The 19,029-nt window shown below is 42.4% G+C and overlaps 1 protein-coding gene across 2 annotated transcripts in view; it reads left to right on the forward strand.

Annotated features, from left to right (window-relative positions):
• DTNA (dystrobrevin alpha) overlaps positions 1 to 19,029 on the forward strand; it is a 293,386-nt gene that overhangs the window by 23,933 nt on the left and 250,424 nt on the right. The gene's annotated exons all lie outside the window — the stretch shown is intronic.

Here is a 19,029-nt window from a genome sequence, read left to right on the forward strand (position 1 = left end):
CTTGTATAGGGAGATACTTGTTTTTATAAAGATATGGCTAGCAACTGTTGTAGCTGTTAAGACAGGAATTGCATCAGAGTGATAAATACAAAAATATTTCTGCAAATCCCTCTCTATATTTATTATTGCCCACTGCTCCATGTTTGCCTCAGTTGCAAAGTGTTCTTTTAATTTCTGATGTGTTGCAAACATCATGTCATAGTTGCTATTTGCATTTGCATTTAAACAAGTTTGATTTAAGATGAGGGCTGGAAAAATTATCTTTTTACTGTGCTGTTCAGAGGCTGTCTTATTTCCTTTCAGGGTAATGGGAGCTGTTGCTTGCCTTCAGAGGATGTTCTTGATTTGTTGTGGGATTCAGCCTTTTAATGGATTTAACTGACAGTCACAACAAAAGAACACAGTCTTTTTAACCAATAAACTGTGCTCAAAGTAATTAATGGAACATTGCTGAACTTAGCAAGGATGATGCTCAAATAACTATGAATCTCTGCCTTTGAAACAGGCTGTGCTTGATAGTCCTCATCAGCAAATTGTAGGGATTAATTCTAGGCTGAAACACAATATAAATGTATCACAATCAAGGAGAAAACCACACTCAGTACAAGCAGAGAATCTTAGTCTGCAGCAGCCTAACCATATATGACACATCCAAAGCTGAATCCTGAGCCAACAGCATAAGCTTGCCAAGAGTTTGAAGACAGTCTGCCACTACTCTTTTTCATCCAGTTAACTAGTTGTTTATCCTGCAGTTGAGTGTGATTGGTTGCACAGACTGAAGCCCTTACATGGTGAGTGGTCATAATTCTTCACAAGTGATGGCATTAGAAACCAAGTGACAGTGCATTTTTTTTTTTAGAACTTTTATTTTAAAAATCAATGTACAAGTTTCATTTTCTTTTAATAATAAAAGGAAAATAAAATCCGGAGGGAAATCAAAAGTTACAAATAATAAAAACCAACCCGGATTGTTTTTAGCAGCCATTTTAAAACTGTACAAGTCGAACATGATAGGATATGCGCACACCATCGGCATTAAACATTCCACTCGGATCACGTTTTCTCCCTCCCCAGGATACACTTCTGGATTATTGCGTTTGCGGTAAAAAAGATAAGAACATAAAATAAGACGAAGTACAGCTTCCAAGGGTCTCTGCATTGCCGTTGTCGTTTTTCTAACGACCATAGATTTCGCTCTGGCAAACTGAACGGAGCAGTGGCTGTCGTCCCACATCAACTCTGTGCACTTTTGAAAACACTCATTTCTTTCATAGATGAGCACTGATGGAGAATTGTTCATCTCGTCTCCAACCTGCGATGACCAAAGCTGCAACTGTTATGCAAAATGTATATCAATGGCGTGGTCTGGAGGTATGCATGCCCCCAAATCCCACAATATCATTTCAGAGCATTGTGGTGTTATTGCAATCATAATCTATGAACAAGTTTAGCTGCCTGAAAAAGCAGGAGAGGCTGCCGAAGATGAGAACCGTCTTTGCGGCCACTGGATGGACATATTCTCAATCTGGGTTTGGTGACCTCAAAGATCCCTTTGGGTATTTCACAGTACGGTTTAAGACTGAATCGTTTTACACAAACTGGCTCCTGCATGACGAACAAGAAAACTGAGCTAAGGTTTACACAAGTTGGGTTTAGGGAATAAGGTGACCCAGTCCCTATTGTGGCCAAACGCATGGTTAAACATTGCCTTGCCACACCTAAATTTCAAAGCGGGACAGTTTTATATCCGTGTTTTATTGCTATGGTTTGCTCTCACTGTGTCACACAATGGGTAGTCAGGTGGAACAACAACACCCATGTGCACCTGAAAAGTGATGGATTTTACAGCCGATGCTCGTTCGGCAAAGCTCACAACCCAGCAGCACTAACTGCTCTATAAAGGTAGCTTCACAAGGGATTCACCAAAGATGAGGAGACCATAAAGTGTTTTGACTTTTATGGTCCGCTGAATCCCCCAACGCATGGCAATTTCCAACCTCAAAATGTTGGGAATCGAAGGGCTAAATCTGTACCTTTTAAATACATCACAAGCAAACAGGTGGTGTAACCAAGACACAACGATCCAGGGAGCTCTTTCTTGCAGAGATGCTCCAGCTGCAGCTGCTGCCATTACGTTCTTGCCGGATCCTGTCCAGTTTGGCAAAAGCTTAGCAATGCCTTGTTGCTGACAGAGCAAAGAAGCAGCAGACTTCCAACCCTGGACTAAAGGACCACATAGTGGCAAAGATGGTTTGTAACCACAAGATGGTGGTCATTCCACTTGTGGCACTCAAAACAGCACAGCTGTGTTATTTGGGGATCATCTATCGCCTGTACTCTTGACATAGCCATGCATGGTTGTCCTGAAGGACCTGCCTTGAGCTTCTACCAAAGCCTCAAAAAGCAAGCTGAGGCTTCCTCCCCTAGCTGTGGTGTCTTCCTCTAGCAAAAAGAAGTCACTACCAACAAGCGTCAATTTGGGCAAGATGATGCCAAGGAGGCTCTAGGAAACCACATTGTCATCTTGAAGACATTGTCTCTGCCAATGCCAGGTTAAAAAGTTAAGGTCCAGAGACGGGATATCTTTTGCCGGAGGTCTGTGACCCTTGGCAGGGCTTCTAGTGTGCAGCTTAGCGATTCCAGATTTGGGATCGATGCAAAGCTTTACAGATGATGGGGTTTAGTGCAGAAGGTAATCCTTCCACCCGTAACTCCATCCTGCCCCCGCTAAGCTTACCAAAACTTTTCCCAGCTATGTCCTTCATCCATCTGGAAGGTACTCAGCTTGACTTGCCTGCTGCCTGTCCAATGCAAAACTTGAGTGGTTGAACTCCTTATGCTATTTCCCGAAGGACATGTTTCCCCTCCTCCAAAATGTTCAGCTTGCAAAGTTCCAGGGTCATCTCCAAACTACTTCTGCCACTGAAGCCACATCCTTCAAGATGGCCTAGCTGAGAGGGGGGGAAAAAACAGCTCTCCAACCAGGAACCAGACTTGCTCCCTTTCACTTTGTAAAATCAAGCTGTTAGGGTTTTTTGTCCTAATGGGACCATCCTTGTTAAGGCTACCTTTCAAGAGGGAAAGCACACGGTAAAGAACCCAGCAAGGCTGCAGCCTTCCCATGGTGCGAAAGCACATGTTTGTGCAAATGCCACACTGTCATTCGAAACATGGCCTGCGTGGTCTGCCTCCCATTCAGAAAAGGACATTAGGTGCATCCCTCTCTTGGGACAGATCTACAATAAGGCACTTGGTACAAGGCCTGGAAAGGTAAAAGAGGGATACCTGAAGTCTGTACCATGAAGGAAAACAAGGGGAAAGCAGCCCTTACAAAGATTCAATAGCACGGCTATATTCTACAGAGTAACAGAGCAGTATTCTCTAACACCCAGCACTGGGAGAAAACTGAGATTTACAAAGGCATGACCCATGTAGGTTCTGCTGGGGCTGAGCCTCACCTTACTGTTTTCATAACCCCAGTTGCAGATACAACGTGAGGCAGGGGGAAAACCAGAGAAAGATGAACAACCTTTTAAAACTGCCATACAGGAGAAAAAGAATGTCCCACAGAGCTTATCTAGGGTCTCCTCTCAAATCAAAAGACTAAGTTACCTGACTCAGGATGGAAAATGACCTGCTAGCATTCATGTTCTAACCATGGGCACACAGTCCGATGGGTGCTGTTCCATGGCACCAGGCTGGCTTAGAGGAATCATACAAAGGCAACAGGAGTGAAGAGAACATACCAGGATTCTTGTCCTCATCATCACTGTCATGATCTCACCCCTGAGCCTCACTTTGCTGTTGTTCTAGGAATCAGAAAAGGAGAAACGTGACAGGATATGATTTTAAGGGCAAACGTCAAAAGGCATGCATAGCTGGTTATCCCACACTGAACAGTGCATAGCACCATTAGCAAGCAAGAAGGCGGGGAAGCTTCGAGATGCCCCTTGATTTTCACAATCCAGAGAGATGAACAACAATATTTGGGCAACACTGTGCCAGTTTCTACAGCATAGAAAACATTTCCCTCTCCTTTCATTCTGTAGGACAGCCTCCCTCCTCCTGGGGCTCTTGAGACGCTTCAGACTACAGCTCTCATTCCCCATAGCAGCATAGGCAAGGGCCAGATGCAATGGGATTTTTAGTCCAATGACATCTAAGGAGAACTGGGTTGGGGGGGAACTGCTTTAGGCGTTTCTTAGATGGGATTCCCTACCTACAAAAGACCACTGGTTTCATGTTGAGGCAAGCCTCTCTCCAGTTCCCAGGCTTTTGAGAAATGGAGCGTTTCACTGGCACCTTGACTATTGCATCCTGCAGTACAAGCCAGTTCTGACACAGGTCACTACTATTCCCAACAACCTAAGCATGAGTCAGATGAAAACTGTACCACTTGCTGAAAAAGAGTTTCCACTTAATGGGGATCATCCAGGCTCAGAAGCAAGGAGGGGAAAACAAATTACATTTTGGATGCAAGAGACTTTCTCTGGATCCAAAGAGAGGGTAGTGTTGCTCCAGCAGGCACCAGACCACCATTCTAAACCCCAAGATCCTCTTTCACCCCAAAAGTCACCTTTGCTCCCAAACACTTTGACTAGGATCATGTTCACTGGGACAATGAGGGCATCCAAGGATATAATCAGGAAATCGAGGGGCCCTATCACACCGCACAGTTATAGTGCTATGATTCCACATACGGAATCATGGGATATGTAGTTTGGTGAGGCATTAGAGTTCTCTGGCTGAGAATTCGAAATGCCTCTCCCTGAACTGTAAAACCCAGGATTTGATAAGACAGGACCATGGCAATTAAAGTATGATAGCAGCACTATGATTGTGTAGCGTGAAAGGGCCCTAAGAAAGAGACCGCATCTGTGCAAAGGAAATAGTCTGACAATGCCAGAAAGAAATACAAGCCAAGCCAACCAAGAAAGCGGCCCAGGAAAGACACATACATTCTCTTCCACCCTAGGCACCGAAATCGTAAAGAATGAAAGATCTACCAGCACAGACCAAGGCATAACAATCAACTGGATTAGAAAGGCCACCCTGCAAACCCGGTCTGCTCAATGCCAACATGCACATACTGGGTGGGGACGAGGATCCAGCTATCCTCGCAAGACACATTCGCCCATCTCCTCAGGTTACTCTGAAACATTATTGCACATCCAATTCCGTACACATGCGATCGAGGTACATACAAAAAAAGAGCCACCCCTGTATATACACATACAAGAAAATTAGTATTTGGTTGTAAAAAAGGGAAACCAAGAAGATTCTATGTCTTAATCATTCACCAATGCCCTGAGAACCAGATCAAGAGGGTGATTGCCAGGAGCAGGGGCAAGGTTAAATACTATTTTCTTCCATTTTATATTCTACCTCTCCCCAACCCTGTTCCCACTATCCCTTGGCAAGCAAAAAATTAAAATCCTTCCTTCCCATTGATAAAAGGCATCTATTTTATCTACAGCCACACAATGTCATGGTGGTGCTGGACCCGTCCATCTTCTGGTTGTCTTCTGCAGAGGCAATAGCTCTTTTTGCTGGATTTAAAATGTTTGTCAGAAAGCCCCAACAAAGCCCATGTGAGACAGCCAGTCCTCTTCCCTGCCATCCCATGGAGCTGGACACCGCTAGCAGGAGCTGGTCTGGAGGTTTCCCTCCGTCAAGAGGGACACGATGGAGGAAGGGCCATAGGCACTGTCAAACTCCTCATCTGAGCTCAAGTGGTCATCCTTCAGAGAGGACTCGGCGGTGGACCGGGCAGCCTTGCGCCAGAGGTCTTTCTCCAGGGCCTTCACACGGCTCTGCAGCTGCTCATTGACCTTGTGTTGTTCCTCCAGCTCCCGCTGGGCCTTCTTCCGGGCCGCCTCCAGGCGCTCAATCTCCTCCTCCGCCTCATCCACCTGTCTCTTCAGTGCTTTGACCCGCAAGCTCAGCTGGTCTTTCTGGTCATTGACATGCTGCCTCTCGTCATCGATCTGGATGGTGAGTTCCTTCACCTTCCGCTCCAGTTTGCGATTTGACGACACCAGGACGCTTTTCTCTCTTTCTTCTGACTGGAGTTTGTCTTGAAACTCCTGGATGTGCGACTCCAGCTGTGAGACGTTGGCGCTGGGCTTCTGGAACCCTTCTAAGCTTGTGAGGCGGCTTTTGAGGTCTTTATTCTGTCTTTCCAGTGAGATCTTATCACACTCCAGATCCTGGCGGATGGAACGCTCCTGTAACAACTCAGCCCAAGTGACAGTGCATTTTTTCACAGCTTGATCTTTTGCATTTTTATTCAAATTAAGTGCTTCTAGTTGCAGTGATAGTCACTTGCTAGTCAGTAGATGACCGCACAACACTCTTATAGCACTGCCATTCCACTTTAACTGTTCTGGCTGCCTCCTGTTGCATTCTGAATCTTGTAGTTTAGTGAGGCCTAAGAGCTCTTTGGCTGAGAATTCTAAGTGCCCCCCCCCCAAACTGCAAGTCCCAGAATGCAACAGGAGGCAGCCACAGCAGTAAAAGTGGAATAACAGCTCTATAAGATTATAGTGCGGTAATGTGGTGAGTCTTCCTAGAAATGCATACTTAAAACAATTATTGTACTAGGTAGTCTTTGTGAAAGCATATCCTTACAGATGCTAATGATTTTCCCTGCATCATTACTTGGGCTGAGTATGCATACTGAGTTTTTAAGGGGACTGAGCCTGGATCCAAATCACCTTGATCTCAGTGGCATCCTTAGTGCTAATACCAGAGCTGTCTGGGGAATTCTGGAAGTTGTAGCTGCAAAAGTCACATTTCCAAACTTGTCAGAAGCATGGTGCACACAGCATTACAAAGTGACAGTGGTGGAGGGCATAAAAACAGAAGACTCTAGAAGTGGACTGAAGCATTTTGTTGAACCTTTTGCTTCAGAATGATCACCCCTACTACCACTTGCTTTTACTCTAAACTCAGGATTACCATGGATTGCCACTTGAATGTCCATCCATTGGTGGGAGCAAGAATTTTCAGCCATTCTGTTAGGAATCCCTGGGCAATCTAGCCTTTTCAGTGTAGGAGTTCCTTGGAAAGGATACAAAGATCTAATTTATAGGAGGACAGATCATTCCTTCAGGATTCTACAGATGCTTTGATTTGAAAGCTGCCATACTAAGTGTACTGAATAGACACAAGCTGCTGATGAATGCATTACATATTGCAGTGTCAGAGGAATGTCTTATAATGATGGCCTTTCTCAGCTGCATGACCATGTATTGGACTACAGCTTCCATCATCTCCAGACAGTCTGGCCATTGTTCTTTCCTTTTTCAAGAGAAAAGTGGGTATGCCTTCCCCTCATCAGATAGGTAAATAGCACCGAGGGAACAAAGGTTTAACCTTTCACCCCCACAGTATTTTTCTCATATAAATAATTGTCTTGAAGCTGCTATTTGCCCCAGGGAAGAAGCCTGCCATACAAGTCATATCGGGTAACAGCTGTGGTCTCGTTTTGCCTATTGGATGCCAAGAAGATAACTCTGTCCAAACAGGTTGTTGAAGGCTGGCGTGCACAGGCCAGTCATGTTCAAGAGAGGCTGGAACAGAACCCAGCAAGTATGATTAAGAGTTCTAGAGGAGGTGAGATCTCTTCTAAGGAATCAGGAATGATCAATATCATCATCATCATCATCATCATCATCATCATCATCATCATCTGTTGGTGTTTGTATTAATGAGTTGCTCAGACTGATGGGCCACCTCTGAAGCCAGGATTTTGTAAACCTAGATTAATTGAGATCAACCAGTAGCATGTAAGATGACAATTGTTGCAACCTAAATAGCCTTTTTGCCTTGTAGCGCTTAATTTTACAAGAGAGGGATGGCACAGGATATTAGGTGCACAACCTTGAGTACAGGCTGCTTTCAAATATGAATACCTCAGTTTCTTATAGTTTATTTCCATTTTTCCTATCATGCAAATAGTTTTGGGGGTAGCAGTGATACAGGTCAGCAACTTGGCTTAGCATAGAAGGGTTAAATACAGTGCTTCCCTATTTGATTTCACCCTGTGGTCAGCAGTTGCTTTAATCTTTAAAAAAACAATCCATGACAGATCCAGTCACAAATCCACTGGTGTCTTTCTTCCATCTAAATAAGGGCTGACTACTTACTATTTACATGACTCCCGCTTCATACACCTTGCTTACTGTATGAAAAAGAGAGAGTGAAGAAGAGATTTGACAGGAATGTATAAAGACAATAGAGTAGGAAGTTGTCATATAGTTGAAAAAAAGAACCGTCCTACAGTCATAAGGGATGTTATAAAAACTGTTAATTTTGTTGATGTTAAAACATTTAAAAGTAATCATGTTGTCTCGTGTTATAACAAAAGGAAGCAAACGTTAAGTAAAAATGTTACTTTTGAAACTTTCCTTCCAGGCTCTGACCTTTCCATTTCTCAGAAAGAAATGGCTCTCCCAAATCTTAAATCTTTCAGCTCATTTCTAGTGTGTGTGTGTGTGTGTGTGTGTGTGTGTGTGTGCGGCAGGCATATGCTGCAAAAACAAGAATGTTCTTGCAGTTTAAAGACTGATAAGTTTTACGTGGTCTTATGTTTCCTGGGCTACAGCCCACTTCAGTGGAAGAGAGCTACTGCCACAAAACCATTTGATCCTTTAATCTCTGGCATGTTCTTTCCCCTGTTCATTACTTAACAGAAGTCTGTACATTGTAGATGTATTTTGTTCTCAGACACAAATAGAAACAAGTAGCAATTATTTTTGAAAAGGTATTAGTTCACACAACAGAATATTTTGTTTTCTTAATTTTATCCACATATGTGCTGTATAATAAAAATTCAAAACAAAATGGATTTTTATTCCCATCTGAACTTAATGTTATTGTAAGGGGGGGGGGGGGGGGATCTGCATTTTCCTGAAATATATGATTGCAACTATTTAGTAATATGCTATGCATTATTTAAAGCAGAGAGGATTAATATAGGCTCTCATGGGCTAAAACCAGGAGCATATATAACTAGCAGTGACTTAGGTAGACTAATTCATATGTTTTGCCCTCCCCCATGTCTTCAGAAAGCTAGTTTTTTTCCCAGATTCTTTTTTTCTGTTACCAGATTACTAGAAGCTTTACAATAAACATTGGGATTTGCTTTCTTTCTAAACAGGGCTTTTTTGAACTTATAAAGACATTCATTAGCTGAAAATTAATAGTCATAATTCGATGTGTCATTTTGCAGCTCTTATTCTTAAAAAAAACATTGTGTACAATGTTTTCCAATTATGGAAAGAAACCAGAGTTATGAAAAAAGAGAAGCACACACCCCCAGCAAAAGGAGATTAACGGAGCATTCCCACACAGAGCTGGAGAGAAGTGGAATGGGCAGATCTCCTGCTGCATTCCAACCCTGACAGCCTGTGCCTGCCAGGTCACAAGGGGGTCCATCTGACCAGACTTTTCAGCCTGGGAGATCCTTGTTTTCATTCTTTCCTTGGCAATAGGGATGGAATTAGTTGACAGGGCTAGATCAGGCCCATTAGTTACAATGCATCAAACCGTCTATTATCCCCTCTGTTGTAAGCCGCCCAGATTCCCAGTGATTGGGCGGCATATAAATAAATCCTATTATTATTATTATTATTATTATTATTAGGGTGGTGGTGAAAAATTGTACTCTAAAACTAAAGGTTCTCATGATTTCCTGGGCCACATTGCCTGCAGTTTACATTTAACATGCAAAGTTGTGTGTTTTTTAAAATACATAAAATAGTTTCAGCCAGGAGGGCTGACAATGAATGGTGCTTAATGGGGGGGGGGGGGGGGTAATGTGGTCCCTCTTTAGGGTTCCCTCCAAAGCAGATAAGAGGGACCCCATTCCCTCTTATTCCTTCTCCGTGCTTGCTCTGATCCCATTAGTTATATAACCCCTCCCCATGATTTTTTTTTAAAAGCACACTGTTGATACAAGAACACACTTAAACTTGTGTGTAGTTCTGCCCAAAAGTGCCTGAATCATCAACATCTTTTGAAAAATTGCTATAGGCTTTCTCTCACTCGGAAGAGAATGTGAATCTAGTTGTGCTAAAAAAAAAAAATCTTGTTCCTCCATAAGTACATTCCATATCAGCCACTGGTGACAGAATGCAATTAATACAGACATACTATGGAAACTAGCGAAATGCAAAGTTGTTTAGCTTCATTATGTGTATATTGGTCCAACATACAACTTTGAAGTTAATTGGGTTACTTTGTTTTAAAAACACACACCAGGCATCTTATTAAAGAAGGGTAACTGTTTTAAAGTATTATTTTGAGATGAATAAAATACCTCTCAGCTGCTTCAGAGGATTTCATTTTGGGAGAAAGGTGGGATAGAAGTGCAATAAATAAATAAACTGTATGTGCTAATTATAAGTATGCAAGCACACACAGACTGCATAGGCTAGATGACAAAACAGGTGGGACATAGAATAGAAGAAAAGCAGTGGAAAGGTAGCAATGGCTGAGAAAAAACACTGAAAATATATCATAGTTATAGGAGGACATTATTTCTCCACTATTTCTTCAGTGTGGAGATGCCTTTGAACAATTTCTCTAAGGGCCTGTGCAGACTGGCCATTAAAGTTGACCTGGGGGTGGAGTCGGGGTATGGCGTAATAAGACGCACACCCCGCTTCCACCCCATGGTGGCGTGACACTGTGTGCCACACCACACAGTGTGTGGCATCATGGCACTCCTCTAGTACTGCGTTTAGATGACGCAGTGCCAAAGGAGTACCATAAAGCCCTATCACTGCAGCTATGGCACCCTGCCAGGATACAAAAAGGGTTTTGTGGCTCCTTTTTGCACCCAGAAAAGGCCAGATCAGGGCTGCAGCGTGCGATTGCCGCAGCCTCAATCTGGCGAAGATGGAGACGGTTGCACGCTGCCACTTAGTGGTGGTCTGCACAGCCCCTGAGAAACCTGCATGATTTTCCTAAGATGTCTCAGGTGTGTTTTCACAGCCTGATCTTGATAAGTATTGGCTTAAATCAAGCTGTTAGTCCCAACTAGAATAGATCCCCTAAATCATTTGAATTTACCTGTGTTCTGACTCACCATATATGGGTTTTAACTCTAGTTGGGCTAACCAAATGGATTCTGACCACTGTCTGTCCTCTGCCTCCCAACCCATAGATTTTGCTGGGGTTAGATTTGCCAGCCAATTGTTCCATTTATACTGTGTCTTTGGGGAAACAGTGTATTTAGTTACTTCAGAGGTAAGATGTAGAGTGTGCTGGAAGCAACATGCAGTTTGTAAACATACATACAGTTTTTTCCATTCATTTTACTCTGTGGACTTTGTGAGGTCTGTTGTGTGCATACTCATTCTATGTTGCCTATCTAATGAACTGTATTTGGGAGAGGCCAGGAGGGAAGAAGCAGAATGGAAAGGCGAATGGCTCGCAACCAGGAAAGTGGGGAAAATGTAGGAGAGAAGACCCACTCTGCTTTACCTCTGATATTAGAAGAAATCCCAACAGCTTCCCCACTCCAGAGAAGCAGAAATATCTTGCAAAATATTGGCAAAATTATTACTGGAATTATTTTACTCATTTATATTATTGTTGTTGTTGTTTCTGTTATACTGCATTGTCTGTTTTTTTCTTAATTGCCCTTAATGTTTTGGGTGCATTTATTTAAAAAGAATACACTGTCTTGCTCTTCCTAGATAAGTCTGGGAGTTTACTGTTTCTCAGACATAACCTAAGTTAGTAGATTATAAAATTATATCAGTAGCTGCCAAATCCCACAGCTCTCTATGGCCATGTAGTGCCTTATTCTCTGGCCTTGTGCTACCATTGTATGACTGGTGGACCTCAGTAATTTACAGCTCTCTCAAAGAGGCCTTGAAAGTAGTTAGAGAACACCTGGTTGCTAATAATACCAAAGTCAGTCCTTGTAAAAGCCAAGGATTGTGGGGGGGTTTTAATCTTTGCTTTTCTTGCAATTCAAATTCCTCCCCTCTTCTTTCTCTCCCTAAAGGACATCACCTCTGTCTCTTCTTTTAAATTGACCTGAATATAAGAGTCTTGCTAAGCACAAGCAGAGTGCCCTTCCACTGTAAAACAAAACAAAACAAAACAAAAAAACCTTGGAGCCCCCGTGCCTCTTACATTGTATCAGATTCCTTGGCAAAGGAAGAAGGCCTCACTGTTCTCTAAAACGAAAGTGCCCTCCACACAAGTTATATAGACAGACGCATTATTTAGGAAGTATGAATATGCTGGTTTTACCCTGTGCTGTGGTTTGTTCCAGCTTTGCAACTGGTTTGGAGCTGGATGGATTCTAGATTTGTCTCTTCCCTGGAGTAGATGCACTGAGTCTGTGCAACTGTTTCATCATTACAAGTGCAATTGGAAACTCAGACCTAGACAATATCCTGTATCCTTTCTTTAAAAAGAACGTATTCCCTGAGTTCTCTGCAGGGATACTTTAATTTCATGTGTATAAACGACTCAAAGATGACAGAAATCCATTCTTCTTTCTATTACCATCTTGTACTATGTGGTATGCTATCTGTCTGAATGAGCTAAGATTACGGCATCATCCAAAAACAGCACTGCATGAATCACTGGTATTCAAGATGGAAAGGACTTTATGATGTACATTCTACATAGCTCTGTGGGCATTTGATTGTTTGTTTTGTGTTGTATACTTAGGATGTGTGTATGCATGTGTACAGCGAGAGGTTATGTGCCACAGACTTAAAACAATGAGGCTTTCAACACTTCTCCTGGGAGAATGTTTCAAGAGAAAAAAGATTTTACTGTTCATTTTAGTGCAATTGTTCATTTTATTCATATGTAACTGCTTCCAAATTCTAAACTGTCAGCTTTGGAGTATTTTCCACACAACATCTACAAGAGACTTCCAGTTCTCTGGCAGTCTTGGCCTCCTGTGTCACACTTGTTTGCCTTTAGATCTGTTACCAAATTTGGGCATTATCAGTCCTTAAAATTCTCTTCATAATGCCTCAGTCTTCTGCAAAATTGCAGTTTGCAAACAGAACCAAAAGCAGAAGCAGTTCCATTTCCTGCATGAGCTTGGCTGAAAGTATATTTTAAAATGTCAGCAAGTCAGGAAGGCTCATGGAGTGTCAGGAGAGGCAACATGATTCTTGAGATACTCAGGTCCCAGACCATTTAAGGTTTTGAAAATATAAACCTCCCCCTTAAACAGAGCCTGATAGCAAATCATAGTTTTCAAATAAGTAGTTGTGTTAGTCTCTTGCAGCATAAAAGTGAGAAAGGGAGCAGGAGGGGAAAAAAAGAAACATGGCAGCAGCTTTAAGACTGTTTTTTTATTCTAGCATGAACTTTCATGGCTATAAACCCACTTCCATTTAGTGCTGCATCCAAAGTACTGGGTTTGTATCCAAGAAAGCTCACACTAAAATAAAAACCAGTTGGGCTTAAAGGTTCTGACCTATTCTTTTTTTATCTCACTCCCTCCCTCCTTTTTATGGAAACAAATGAATAACTTGTGTATTTTGTAAACACTTTCTTTATCTAATACTTCAGGTAATGGGCTGGCTGCTGCTTAGGTGAGTTGTAGTCCAACAACATCTGGAGAACATCAAGGGAAAGGTATGATGGCAAGGGATTGATGTATTAGGATCTAATCAAGGAGTTTCTTTGGGGCGCACAGTATACAGAAAACCTACACACAGAGACAGATACCTACACAAGAACTCCAACCAACATCTAAGACAAAAAAGAAGCACAATAAAAACACTGGTAGACCAGGCAAAAAGCATCTGTGAACCCCACTTCCTGGAAGATGAATTGAAGCACCTAGAGTGGGCAATACAAGCTAATGGTTATGCCAGCTCAGACATCAGCAGGGCTGCCAGATCAAGAAAAACCCATAGAAGTGAAGACAACCACCCAAATGGAACGTATTTTTACCATCCATCAAAGGAGTCACAGACAGAATAGGTAAACTGGTGAGGAAACACAACCTCCAAATGATCTACAAACCGACCAAGAAAATCCAGCAAATGCTACACTCAGCAAAGGACAACAGAGACCCTCTCACGGCTGCAGGAGTTTACCACATACCGTGCAGTTGCAGACAAATTTACATAGGAACAACCAAACACAGTGTTCAAACATGAGAGACACTGCAGACTGAGTCAGCCAGAAAAACCAGCAGTAGCAGAATATGTTATAAACCATCCTGGGCATAAAATGCTATTTAAAAACACTGAAATTCTGGACCGTGCAAACAACTATCAAGTCAGAATGCACAGGGAAGCAATTGAAATCCACAAACACTTGGACAACTTCAACAGGAAAGAAGAAACCCTGAAAGTAAAGAAACTGCCAGTACAGACTTGCAAAAAGAACCAGCTTCAGGGTGGTTTGGGGGTGCAGCATCCGTACTCTGCATTCCCCAACTCCACCCCCCATGCCAGCACCACCATGACGCCCAACCAGATAGCGGGCAGAGTTTTGGCAGCACGGTGTTTAGATGCCACATGCTGAAGAAATGCTGCCACTACAGCAAAAAGCACCCTTTCACCAGTGCAAAAAGGAGCTGCTCCTATTTGCACCAGGAAAAGGCCAGATTGGGGTTGCAGCATGGGGTGCTGTAGCCCTGATCCGGCACACTACGGGGCAGCATGACACCGTGCCTTTAGGGCCGTCTGTTTTCAGCCAAAATTTGGCTACCAGTCCTGAACAACACCAAAATTAAGACTCAGCACTTGCAAATGAATACTGCCCAGGGTCAAGGGATTTCCCAGCAGGTAATGGATCACTAATTAAACAAACACAAATGGTCCTCACATATCTTCCCGCCCTGAGGCTTTGCCATTCACCAACAGACCAACACACAGATTAACATGTAAACCACTTCCTCTCAACCAAGGGTCACACAGAATATATACTCCACTCAGTTCCATGCCAGCATTCTCTGAAGATGCCAGCTGCAGATGTAGCAAAACATCAGGAATAAACTCTTCCAGAACACAGCCACATAGCCCCCCAAAAATCACTAAAAACTTCTATATTTTGTTTTACTCTTTTATCTAAGCCACTTTAGGAAGATTATAGTCTTGAAAGGAGCACCCTGATAGCCACATACTGGCAGTTCTTGGTTTAAACTAAGAATAGAATCATAGAATCATAGAAGCTTACCGCACTGGGCTTGTGGGCCGTTCTCAGAACAGCCCGGCAGGAAATGGAACGAGTGGGGGATGGATTTTACCGCACACTCCAGTTCTGAACTGTCCTGAACAGTTCTCAAAAATTGCCCCCTCTGGAACGGATTGAGAATGGAAGAGAGGGGGAATGGAACGAATGAGGGACTGGTGTGTGCGGTAAAATCCGTCCCCCACTCGTTCCGCACTCATTCCTGCTCCTTCCATTCCATTCTGAGAACAGACCCAGGAGGACCTGTGTGGTAAGCTCCATAGAGTTGGAAGAGACCTCAAGGGCCATCCAGTCCAACCCTCTGCCATGCAGAAACACACAATCAAAGTACCCCCTACAGACGGCCATCGGTCTCTGTTTAAAAACCTTCAAAGAGGGAGACTCTACCACAATTCAAGGGAGTGTGTTCCACTGTCAAACAGCTCTTACTGTCAGGAAGGTCTTCCTAATGTTGATGTGCAATCTCTTTTCCTGTAGTTTGAATCCATTGTTCTGTGTCCTAGTCCTTTGAGCAGCAGAAAATAAGCTTTCTCCATCCTCAATATGATACCCCTTCAAATGTTTAAACAGCACTCTCATATCACCTCTTAAGCTTCTCTTCTCCAGGCTAAATATACCCAGCTCCCTATGTTGCTCCTCATAGGGCATGGTTTCCAGTCCTTTCACCATTTTGGTAGCCCTCCTTTGGACACACTCCAACTTGTCCACCTCCTTTTTGAATTCTGGTGTACGCAGTATTCCAGGTGAGGCATGATTAAAGCAGAATAGAGTGGTACTATTACTTTGATCTAGATACTAGACACTAGACTATATATATATATGCAGCCTAGAATCACATTGGCTTTAGTAAGCTTGTGGTCTACTAGGATTCCTAGATTCCTATGTATAGATGTCAAGCCAGATTTCCCCCATCCCATATCTGTGCATTTCATTTTTTCCACTTCCTAAGTGTAATACCTTACATTTCTCCATGTTGAAATTCATTAGAGGGCTCATCTACACTGGCCAAAATATTCTGTGCTGCCACTGGAGTATTCTGGCCCTGGAGTTGCCCTGGATTCACTCATTACCTTTGTATACTATACTGATCTGTCTGCACATCCCATGCTGTCCAATGCTGCTGGCGCTGGGATGATTCACCCCCTCTGAGGTCAGAAACGAGGCACCCAGCATTGATCACATGGCTGGGTGCCTCATTGTGATCTCAGAGGGAGTGCCTCGCACCAACAGCAGTAGTGCTGGGTGACCCAATGGAGACACATGTAGACAGCCACCAGCCATCTCTGGAATGCTCTGGGTTTTCCTGCAAAATCCAGAATGAAAAGTAATTTTAAAAAACAGTTTAAGGGAGCGATAGGGCCGATTCAGTGTGGAACTGGCCTTACATCATGAACATAGTTCACAGTTAAATCAGAAATTGACCCTGCATCATGAAGATAGGTTGCTGTGAAGACTCTTTTATTTGACCCATGTAAACAAGCCCCTGGTTTCCTGGAGTGTTGCTCCAACATTCAAATCACTGCAGCACACTGAAGTGCCAACCACTGTCAATGCTGCCTGGGGCTGGTGAGAATTTTAGTTAAGAAAACCCCCATAAACACACACACACTTACACACATTCATACCCATCCACAGTAGTGCCTGTAAATGAATAGATCTCTGACTAAGAGAGATCTTAGATAGGTTGCTTGCTTCTGAGAACAGATGGGCTTGAGGAACCCAAAGGGAACCTGTATTCCATGAATCTATTGTTTTAATGAAAATGAAAATGTTCAAACTTTTAAAATTATATGTTTCTTTAAAACAAGAAGTGGGAACATGCAGTCCTCCAGAGTACAACTACCATAATCTTTATCATTGGGTGTGCTATTATTATTATTATTATTATTATTATTATTATTATTAACCTTTATTTATAAAGCTAGGCAGGTTCATGGGAATTGCAGACCCCAAAAAAATCTGTTGGACCACACAATCCCAGTCTTGCTTTAGAAACACCAATTACATTTTCATTAGAAGGCATTAAGAAGAAATACCAACTAGGACAGAAGGTTCTGTGAGAAAAGAATACTTTGCTATAATAAGCAGAGCCTACGATAATAATTGCAGACAATCACAACACATGGTTAGAAGGGCAAACCACTGAGTCATGTACTAAAGAAAAGGGTAGTGACTGACAAGTTGAACACTAGCCCCTACATGCTCCCTGTGCTCATTGGATTCCATCCAGACTCACTTTCCTCTTCTTATCTATCTTCTAAGTCTTGCCTGGTTGATTTGGTATCGAGAACAGATATGTTGGAATTTGGGTGGACCCCTAGCAATTATTAAGGTGGTACACAAGCAAAGCTATTGGAGTTATTAATTTGTTAATCTAGCAAATTTTTTCATAAAATATCCTTATTCAAATTATGCTCAACAATATTTTCTGAGGCTATAATAATTTGCAAAAAATATTAAAATAATGAAAAAGTCCTTCCATTATTTACAAATGATGCAGCTTGTTTGAAAAGATCAGCAGCCCAATTCTGGTCCCCTTTACATTGAGCAACTCCCAAGGAGTTCAGTAGGATTTACTTTTCACAAGAGTTCCTGAGGCTAACAGCATAGTCTTATACATGTTTACTCAGACACAACCCCCACTTGTTTCATGGATCTTACCTTCAGATAAATGTGCATATGACTGCAGCCTTTAGCAGAGTTGGGTTATTTACTTCAAAGTGAAATGCAGAGCCAGGCTACAATCTGCTCTCCTATCGGTATGAGCTGCTTCGGACCTGTAGGGCACATAGACACTTGCCTGTTTTTATGGGCCTCTGGAAAATGAATTATGTTCCCAGAAGCCTCCAAGAAATGCAATTCTTCTTTCAAACAAGACATGATATCTATGTATGCAATGTTTTCAGTTACAATTATCATTTTTGAAACTGGAAACAGACCTCTGGTTATTTCAAGTTTTACTGGTAGATTTGGTGCAGCCTGCCATAGGTTCCAGAGGCTGCAAAATAGTTCGCAGATAGGGTTTCCAGATGTCAAGTCCTGTTTCTTCTTCTCCAGTCCTCAGGGCAAGAAACAGGAATCTCAGACTGAGCATAATGGCTTGAAAAACTTGTGTGTGTGTGTGTGTGTGTGTGTTTTCCTCATTTTTTAAACTTGGTGTTTTTTATTTGAATGACATACTTCACACAACAGTGGTTGATTCTTAATGTCATGCTTTATGTCACAAGGCTGTCCTTTGTGACATCACCCTTCATCACAGGGCCCTTTCCTGTAACTTCAGAAGGGGCTTTCCCTACATATCAGGTTTGTCCCTAATGTCCAAGTACCTGGGATTGTTCTGACCTGGCTACTGTGTTCCTGAGACCTGACAAGGTTGTCTACCTTTGCTCTACATGCTTTCCTCAAAAGAAGACCTCTTAAATTCTGTGGACTTATCTCTGAGTAAACCTCTGTAGTATTACACTGTTTAGCCAATATGTCTTATTCTTCTTCCCTCTTGCACAATTAGACACTTAAGTTCATTGTAGATTCCTTACTCTGTTTTATAACATCAAATAATTATTTTAAAAACTGGTAGATGATTTTGCTCCAATCATTTAGATTCCTCAAGATCAACAAGCTAGTACAGTTGAGGTTCTGGTGCCTTCTCTTACAATGTCTGCTGTAGTACTCTGCAAAAGCAAGTAAATGTTTGTGTTTTGATGTCTTTTGTGTAACTTAGAAAAGCTGAAAAAAAATCATTGCACAGTTCTTTCCCTATGTCTTTATTTGAAACAGAAAGGCAGCAAAACATAAAAAGGTTGTCTTAGGCAAAGGAAGAAGATAAATCTATAA

Source organism: Sceloporus occidentalis, unplaced genomic scaffold (assembly GCF_023333645.1).
Source record: "Sceloporus occidentalis isolate IW3139 unplaced genomic scaffold, rSceOcc1.0.p SCAF_3, whole genome shotgun sequence".
Classification (NCBI taxonomy): Eukaryota; Metazoa; Chordata; class Lepidosauria; order Squamata; family Phrynosomatidae; genus Sceloporus; species Sceloporus occidentalis.